This window comes from Palaemon carinicauda, unplaced genomic scaffold (assembly GCF_036898095.1).
Source record: "Palaemon carinicauda isolate YSFRI2023 unplaced genomic scaffold, ASM3689809v2 scaffold1259, whole genome shotgun sequence".
NCBI classification, from domain to species: Eukaryota; Metazoa; Arthropoda; class Malacostraca; order Decapoda; family Palaemonidae; genus Palaemon; species Palaemon carinicauda.
Window position 1 is genome coordinate 37,501 of NW_027168770.1, and position 10,592 is coordinate 48,092.

Genomic DNA, 10,592 nt, shown 5'->3' on the forward strand with positions numbered 1-10,592 from the left:
AGGAATGGCAGCAGAAGGGTTGGTCTCCATGGCTGATGTATTAGCGCTTTGTGCAGGAGCATTGGTCAGTGGTGCGCCAGCAAGGAAAGGTGTGGACCCAGCTGGTTGGTCTTTAGCTTTCTTCTTCTTGGTCGCTGGTGCTCCTACAGGCACAGGGAATTAGGCCTGCATAGGAGTTCTGGTTACAGCAGGATATGCAACAGTGGTCTTCAAAGCATTGCCTTTTGAAGAGGAGGTTTGGACAGTTATCAAAGGTTTTTACTTGATCTTTGAAAGGTCAAAGGATCCATGCTTTTCAAAGTGGTTGCATACTTTTTCTGATGCAACCTCACAGTTTCTGCAGTTGCATTTGACTTGGTGAATGGAGAAAAAATAATCCTGGACAGTTTTGCTCTTGATTCCCACAACAACAAGCATGAATATGTTGACACTGTGCCATTCATAATCCCTGCAGAATTGACATTTGCAGTTCGCTGAATACTTCTTGCAGTGTCTGTTCTCTTTGTATAAGTGAGTCCATGCCCAAACACCTAAATAGAAGACAGACATGGCAGGCACAGAAGGGAGACTCGTGTCTCCTGTGCCGGGTAAGCATGTACTAGCACTGGCAGAGAGATCATCTCAGTCCGGGAATAAGCTGAGATTGCCTTGCCTTATGCAATACACTGTCTCTTGCATAGGCAGTTTGTAAGACTCTTCTATGCTGACTTGTTAGATTGTCCAGCCTTGTGCTACTAAGGGTGGAGAGGGGGTTATTCATATATGGTCAGTCTCTAGGGTATTGTCCTTCATTTAAGGTATTATTATTGTCTCTTGCCTCTGTTATTCTTAAGAAACCTTTAAACCTTAAGGACAGCAATAAAGTTGCATGGGCCCATGCTCTTGATTGGCCTCTAGGCTTCAGCCTTATGTCTGAGAGAGAGAGAGAGAGAGAGAGAGAGAGAGACTTTGTGTGGAATGCTTCTAGTTCTCGGTTCTTTATAAATCACAGCGTTTATTTGGGTGTGAAGATTTTCCCTGATTGCACATCAACATTTTAAGTGAAATCAACAATATTTTATATTTACTTTCAAATGAAAATAAAAAATATAAAAAATACTAACTATTTCATTCATTTAAAAATAAACAAATTATCTTGCATTTACGTTTCTTTCTCTGATATCTAAAAGTAACAAAGTGATCAGTCCTTCTCCGCGTTGTTTGATTGAAAATTATATAATCACTTGTTAGTTTTTGAGGAGTACAGATTAAGTTCTGCTCCTTATTATATTCATTGAAACACAAGTAGAATCATTATAATTACCTGAATTTACCAGCAATGGATCATGACAGTTGTCACCTCACCTAAAACGTTAAGCTGCGCGTCTGATCAAATTGTACTGTTTAATCTGCAAAGACAATTTATTTGTATTGTTTATACCACAAAGAAGTTTAATTTGTATTGTTTGTACCGCAAAGACATTACTTTAATCAAAACTTATTTACTAACCTAAATTTCTCTCTCAGATATGTTTTGTCAATAAATAATGTTAATGAGAAGATATAAAGTATTTAATAACACCAACAGAAGTCAACGACAAGAGCTTGTTTCCAGATGAACGCTCCATAATCTTGCAACTTTTCACATATCTTAAAATCTTATTGTGATAGATTACACAATACATACGAAAAACATATTATAAACTTTCTTTGAATACCAGAATCTACTAAAATTATGGAATTAATAAGACTCACTATCGATGAGAGCTTGCAAGTAGGTACTGTCAAATAGTGAGGGAATTGCTGTTGTCACTCGGTGGTGGAATTATGAATTCGTTTACTTATTATTTTCATGCAGATTATGGAACACTTATAGTATCCTCAAACCCCCCAAAAAAGTGCTATTAATAGAACCTAACCTACACGGAAAGAATAGCAAATCCTTTCCTATGTAGACTTGAGTTGGTGCCGGTTTAGCATGTGGCCTACCTTTTTTTTTATTCTGGTTTAGTATGCTCCCTACCTGGCTTGTTAGGTTAGGTTAGGTCCAGTCAGGTAAAGTTAGATCACATACTAAAACAGGTAGAACTACGTAGGCCATAATCGAAAGGTAGGCCACATACTAAACCGGCACCCTTAAATCGAAGGCTTTTTAGACATTTTTCTAAATGATGAAAGAAATGGAGGCTAACGATCCGGTGAGGAACATTTCTTCAGATGAAACTGACTCCAGACACCCTTAACTTCATCTGTACAATAACCTTAACAAGAAAATAAGTGGTGTTCCAGGTGTACTTGGCCCAGTCTTATTTTGCATCTATACTATTGGTCTATCAAGATTGCTACAAAGGCATGGTGTGAAGTTCAAATTATTTGCAGATGACACACAGTTTTACTTCTCCATAAAACGGATTTTGAGCAAAGCAAAAAATCTATTTATGGGTGATATCGCCATGTCGTCCCGATGGATGGTTTCTTTAGGTAGCTTTCTAAGGGATATTTGGTTAAATTGATACTCCCAGAGAATTGACCACAGGTCTCCAGAATTCTGATCAGCTTGTCAAATTTGGTGTCAGAGGAAACCTTCTGAAGTGGATAAACGGTTATCTCAGTAACATAAAATTGCCTGTTTTCTTTAAGGGTGCATGTAGCTCCTATGAAAATTTTGAGCTTGGCACACCTAAGGACGGTGTATTGAGCCCATTTCTTTTTAATATACTTATGCACCGTGTACTGTCTCTCATCCCTGCTTTCCCTGGAACCACTGTAACCTGCTATGCTGATGATGTCTGCATCCACTCCACTACCCCTCGAGACCTTCACCGTGTCCTTCAAGACTTCAACAGGTCCTGTACCTCCTGTGGCCTCATACTCTCCCCAGAAAAAAGCAGAATCTTCTCTGTGCGGAACCTCCGAGACCTGCCAGTGTTCACTATGGGTGGGAATATTATACCTCACTGCACACAGTATACATATGTAGGTGCACCAGTCAGGATCACCCCTGCTATACTGGCATGACAATGAATCCACCCCATGGTGAAAAACCTTCTTGATCGACTGGAGCCTCGCTTCACTCCCATCAAGTGGCTTGCGACCAGGGCCACAGGTATATCTATCCCTCTATATCCTCTTCTTATGGTCAGTTGTTGACTATTTATCTCCTGCTTTAATTCAATTACCCAGACAGGCATTACAACCTCTAGAACTGTTCCAAAATAGAGTAATGAGGTTTATCCTAGGATGCCCTCCTTCCACTCGGATAGTCAACATGCAGACCGAACTCATGTTACCTCCATTAATAGAGAGAATTTATGCCAATGTAACTTTGTTTTCTGTTAAATGTCTACACTCTCCACAATTTACTTCAAACTTCTCTGCTGTCCTCAGAGCATCACTTGACGAAGGTGCACCAAGACCTCAACTCCGGCCAGGGGGCCATAACCTAGTTAGGGCAGTATGTGAAAATCTTCGACACCTTGATATCGGTGTACCTGAGCAAGCAGTCATCCAAGATTTGCCACCATGGTGGGTTCCTAATCCTGCTGTCACTTTCACACCAACCTCTAAAGATGCCCATACCAGTCTAGAGAAACAGGTGATTTTGGAAACAATATCCAAAGTGTCAATTTCAGTTCCTGCAGAACACCACTTCTACGTTGACGGCTCAATACAGGCAGATGGAAGTGCAGCATGTGCTATGTTCTCCCCAACTTTAGAACCTCCTGAGGGTGGGTGGCATGGTCGCAGGTTGCCAAACTCATCCAGTTCCACTTATTGCGAACTTCAAGGTATATGGGATGCAGTAACTCTACTTGTTAGAAGAAATGTGAAGGGATTGGTGATCTGTGACTCCAAATCTGCACTCCAGGCACAGACATCTTCTAGGCCCAGCTGTAGCCGTGTTGTGCGAGACATACTGTATCAACTCGCTGCTGTTTACAATGCCTCGCTTGTCGTGTCTTTCATGTGGATGCCCTCCCATATTGTGCTTGCTGGGAATGACATGGTGGACAGTCTTGCTAAAACTGCCTGCACGCTGGACCTTGATGACAGAAATGATGAGCCCTCACTTTGCTGCCTTAAACATAGAATATATTCAGCAGCTTTTGCCTGTACAGTACAGCGTAGGGATGCAGAGAGGGGCACTAGTGTTTCCATACAACATCATGATAACTTTCTGCATTGCCGTCACAAGTACCGGTGTCGTGGACTCATGGTGCGTAGGCATAATGTCGTAAGTGCCAGAATAAGGTTGGGATATCATCCTGTGTGGCAGGTTGGACAGACACTAGATATACCACACTACACCTCATGTAAACTGTGTAACCTTGCTAATGCCAATAACCTTGAACACTACTGCCTTCATTGCCCCACTGTCAGGAATCTGTTACCTCAAGGACAAAATTTACTTCAAACCTGTCAATATTCACTCAAAGATGACCACCTAGATGTAATTTTGACTCGTCATCCACACTTTGGTGGCTGCTAAACTGTCTGTTGCAGTTGTTGTGATAAGGGAATACGAACTCATATATGTTATTTTTGTAAATGATATACCGATGATTCAATGCTGTAATTTTTTTTTCTTTTTCCTGTTAATTTCTGATGTACTGTATGTAACCTTGTTTGACGTTGTTGGTCGTAATAAATTTATTAAATAATCGTAAGTGCGAGGATAACGCTGGGATATCGTCCTGTTTGGCAGGTTGGACAGACACTAGATATACCACACCACCTCATGTAAACTGTGTAACCTTGCTAATGCCAGTAACCTTAAACACTATTGCCTTCATTGCCCTACTCTCAGGAATCTGTTACCTCAAGGACAAAAAATTTACTTCAAACCTGTCAATATTCACTCAAAGATGACCACCTAGACGTAATTTTGACTCGTCATCCACACTTTGGTGGCTGCTAAACTGTCTGTTGCAGTTGTTGTGATAATGGAATACGATCTTCTTCTTCTTCTTGGGGTATTAAAGCCAACACTTGTTGTTGGCACGGGCCTTTTCCTTGGTTGGCCCGTAGGGAATACGATCTTATATATGTTATCTTTGTAACTGATACACTGATGATTCAATGCTCTAATTTTTCTTTTTATGTTGATTTCTGATGTACTGTATATAATTGCCAATATGTAACTTTGTTTGACGTCCTTTTTGCGTAATAAATTTATTGAATAATAATCTCTCTCTCTCTCTCTCTCTCTCTCTTTCTGTTAAATGTCTACACTCTCCACAATTTACTTCAAACTTCTCTGCTGTCCTCAGAGCATCACTTGACGAAGATGCACCAAGACCTCAACTCCGGCCAGGGGGCCATAACCTAGTTAGGGCAGTATGTGAAAATCTTCGACACCTTGATATCGGTGTACCTGAGCAAGCAGTCATCCAAGATTTGCCACCATGGTGGGTTCCTAATCCTGCTGTCACTTTCACACCAACCTCTAAAGATGCCCATACCAGTCTACAGAAACAGGTGATTTTGGAAACAATATCCAAAGTGTCAATTTTAGTTCCTGCAGAACACCACATCTACGTTGACGGCTCAATACAGGCAGATGGAAGTGCAGCATGTGCTATGTTCTCCCCAACTTTAGAACCTCCTGAGGGTGGGTGGCATGGTCGCAGGTTGCCAAACTCATCCAGTTCCACTTATTGCGAACTTCAAGGTATATGGGATGCAGTAACTCTACTTGTTAGAAGAAATGTGAAGGGATTGGTGATCTGTGACTCCAAATCTGCACTCCAGGCACAGACATCTTCTAGGCCCAGCTGTAGCCGTGTTGTGCGAGACATACTGTATCAACTCGCTGCTGTTTACAATGCCTCGCTTGTCGTGTCTTTCATGTGGATGCCCTCCCATATTGTGCTTGCTGGGAATGACATGGTGGACAGTCTTGCTAAAACTGCCTGCACGCTGGACCTTGATGACAGAAATGATGAGCCCTCACTTTGCTGCCTTAAACATAGAATATATTCAGCAGCTTTTGCCTGTACAGTACAGCGTAGGGATGCAGAGAGGGGCACTAGTGTTTCCATACAACATCATGATAACTTTCTGCATTGCCGTCACAAGTACCGGTGTCGTGGACTCATGGTGCGTAGGCATAATGTCGTAAGTGCCAGAATAAGGTTGGGATATCATCCTGTGTGGCAGGTTGGACAGACACTAGATATACCACACTACACCTCATGTAAACTGTGTAACCTTGCTAATGCCAATAACCTTGAACACTACTGCCTTCATTGCCCCACTGTCAGGAATCTGTTACCTCAAGGACAAAATTTACTTCAAACCTGTCAATATTCACTCAAAGATGACCACCTAGATGTAATTTTGACTCGTCATCCACACTTTGGTGGCTGCTAAACTGTCTGTTGCAGTTGTTGTGATAAGGGAATACGAACTCATATATGTTATTTTTGTAAATGATATACCGATGATTCAATGCTGTAATTTTTTTTTTCTTTTTCCTGTTAATTTCTGATGTACTGTATGTAACCTTGTTTGACGTTGTTGGTCGTAATAAATTTATTAAATAATCGTAAGTGCGAGGATAACGCTGGGATATCGTCCTGTTTGGCAGGTTGGACAGACACTAGATATACCACACCACCTCATGTAAACTGTGTAACCTTGCTAATGCCAGTAACCTTAAACACTATTGCCTTCATTGCCCTACTCTCAGGAATCTGTTACCTCAAGGACAAAAAATTTACTTCAAACCTGTCAATATTCACTCAAAGATGACCACCTAGACGTAATTTTGACTCGTCATCCACACTTTGGTGGCTGCTAAACTGTCTGTTGCAGTTGTTGTGATAATGGAATACGATCTTCTTCTTCTTCTTCTTGGGGTATTAAAGCCAACACTTGTTGTTGGCACAGGCCTTTTCCTTGGTTGGCCCGTAGGGAATACAATCTCATATATGTTATCTTTGTAACTGATACACTGATGATTCAATGCTCTAATTTTTCTTTTTATGTTGATTTCTGATGTACTGTATATAATTGCCAATATGTAACTTTGTTTGACGTCTTTTTTGCGTAATAAATTTATTGAATAATAATCTCTCTCTCTCTCTCTCTCTCTCTTTCTGTTAAATGTCTACACTCTCCACAATTTACTTCAAACTTCTCTGCTGTCCTCAGAGCATCACTTGACGAAGATGCACCAAGACCTCAACTCCGGCCAGGGGGCCATAACCTAGTTAGGGCAGTATGTGAAAATCTTCGACACCTTGATATCGGTGTACCTGAGCAAGCAGTCATCCAAGATTTGCCACCATGGTGGGTTCCTAATCCTGCTGTCACTTTCACACCAACCTCTAAAGATGCCCATACCAGTCTACAGAAACAGGTGATTTTGGAAACAATATCCAAAGTGTCAATTTTAGTTCCTGCAGGACACCACATCTACGTTGACGGCTCAATACAGGCAGATGGAAGTGCAGCATGTGCTATGTTCTCCCCAACTTTAGAACCTCTCTCTCTTTTAAACTGATGTCTCGGAATTGTGTAAAAATAATTTATAATATTGTCGGGAGTTTCGATCTGATCATTCGAAAGTCCCGGTATTTAACTCCACAAATGTTACGTTAAATTGAGCTAAGATTGGAAGATCTCGCGGGCGTTGCTGCCAATGACTATGGTCCAATACGTGACGGTATCAGGGCATAAAATTCAATCACCTGTTGGGGAAGGAGCGGGTGTCAGAGAAACTAAGTGATTGTTATTCACGAATCACAGAATTCGTCTCGTACTATTGCACCACGATAAAAATATCGATGTATATGTTTAGAACCAAGGACTGTCTAGTTTTGTGGATTATAGCAAATTATGGCCTTCAGCCGAAGCATTAAGCTCATCCTTCGATCTGAAGTAAGACTTTAACAGTTTCTCAGTCTTGTGGTCGATAAAGAAGCTTTATCAGACCCCTTATAAATAAATAACGTAAGAATTCCCTCCCCTCTCCCAAGGACACTTTAGTTAGCGCGGGAGACCGAAGTTTTCTTTGGAGCTGCCCAGAGCTACGGTCGTCCTCTCTGCCTATCTCCCCCGAACAAGTAAGTCCATTTTATTGTTACTCTCTCTCCGCTCCAAACCGCGTGAAACCAGGTTGGTTCCCCCAAGTCTTTTTCTGAGTGCCAAGTGTTTTTTTTATATCTGTCTGTATCTTTGTGATCCCAGTGATTGGGGATTAGATTTTTCTACTAAGATATGTCAGAGAACCTTGGTAGGTGTTCTTCCAAGGTATTATATTTAAATTGAGTGTATTTAGTTCTTTTTTTTTAGTCCGACGTGGACTTGGTGCCCCACGGGCACATGTTACAGACCCCCAAGGGAGATAGTCTCATTTATCAATTAGTTCAAATGTTTTAGTGTGTAATTTCCTAGTTAAATAGTTATTTTTGTAATAAATTTGTAAAGTGTATTCATATTTTATTGAATCCTGGACAGTTTTAGGAGGCTAACCTCTTCAAGGTCTTGTTATCGGCCCACACCCTCGGGCCTAGAATCATACTTGTAATAAGTCGGAAAAAATTCACGACAAATATTGTCCAAATTTTAGTATTTTGAATTAGACAAATTAATTATATCTACATAGCTAAACGGATTGATGGTTCCATAGCCAGGTTTTGTATAGTCAGCTTCATGAAGTAATGACGCCATATTTTGTTGAGAGAATCGGAACTTTCCTTTGATAAATAAAAAGTGTTGATTTTTCTTGTGTTCAGAGGCATAGATAAGAACTGTTCTGGACGATCTGTAATGACAGAAATGCTTCATTTAACTGAATGGTAATTCCATTTACGATTATTAGACTTAATAAACGACATCTTGCTTGGGTCTTGTCCTGAGTGAATTACTCTTACCAACTGATATGCTGGCCTTATTAATTAGTCCATGAATTTGATATATATATATATATATATATATATATATATATATATTTATATATATATATATATATATATATATATATATATATATATATATATATATATATATATATATATATATATATATATATCATTGCCCTGTAGTACACTACAATGAAACCATATATATATATATATATATATATATATATATATATATATATATATATATATATATATATATATATATGTAGAGCTGAAAAGTCCCTATATTTCTCGCTATTTTACCGTAGTTTAAATTTCCCTCCATTTAGAGATATGTCCCTACTGGACTGAGGTCGAGTGGTGAGCTGGGTTTCCTTTTCTGATGTTGAACTGCCAAATGCGCCAGAAAAGCCCTAAATTATTTTCTTTGCATTGAAATTCCCTAAGGATACACTGCCAAATGCTGACAATCTTGTGAAAAGGAAGTTGTATAGTGGACTTGAAGGTAGATCCCAAGAACCACTCATAGATTTCCTTGATGGTGGGATACCTTTGGAAAGATTCATTGAACTAGTTGAGTATGAGTATCATTTAGCTATGATAAGTGGAACCGTTACCTGATGTAGAGTTTTACCTGTTAATAATTCCAATTCCCTTCCAACACCTGCAGTAAATAGTAGTGCACAAACCACATTAAAATTGGAGGATCTGGAGAAGCAGGTTAATGAGTTGTCCAACCAATTAAAGAGATTAGGTAAGAAAAAGGGAAATAATCAGTATTGTTGTTACTGTAAGGTTAAAGATCACAAGCTTTCTGAATGTCCACATAATCCTCGAAGAGGTGTTTGTTTTGATTGCCACAGACATGGTTGTAAAAGAGATTCAACACAGTGCCCAGGTCCTGTCCGAAATGAGGGACTAACGGCCAGTCACAGCTCTCCTTCAATCAATTTGCTGATAAATCATGTAATGTGCCATGCTTTAATAATTGATACTGGTAGTGAAGTATGTGTAGCACAGAAGAGGCTTATAGAAAGTTTAGGTTCTTCGCAACTCAAAAAAATAAACTTCACAAATCTGAGAATAATATTACCCATCTTAACTTACGGTTGGTGGCACAATTCCAACCACATGCAAGCATAGCATGAAACAGTTTCAATACTGGCAAAATTATTGTATATATATTTGATACATTCAAAAGGTTAACCACAATAGACAATATCAGGTGTTAATAAAACACCAATTATAACGAAGACAAGTGCATACATTTTACAAGGGAGAAAGTAATAATTTCACATGATAATAATAAGGGGGAGCAACACCGTTTCCCCTCTACACTGGTCGCTGTCGGCTCGAAGAGTGCGCTCTGCGCTTACCTAGCACAGCTACGCCTGAGGATCACAATCACAAACTCTCAACCACAGACACAACTACTCCTTTGTTACGCCTCTCTACACCTCTGCGTATGCACACTCGATCCTACACCATCTCAACTATGTCGGGCTAACATAACATTTTGATGAGATGAAAACTTATTCGTTTATTAAGTCTAATAATCGTAAATGGAATTACCATTCAGTTAAATGAAGCATTTCTCTCATTACATCATTTTACCCCTACGGAAATTGGTTTTCATTTATCAAGAACTATCAACTAACTGCAAAATCTACGGTAGAAAACAGATCTAACAACAAGTTTTATAATCTATGAATAGTAGCCATCTCTCAGCCGGATATAGGCCGC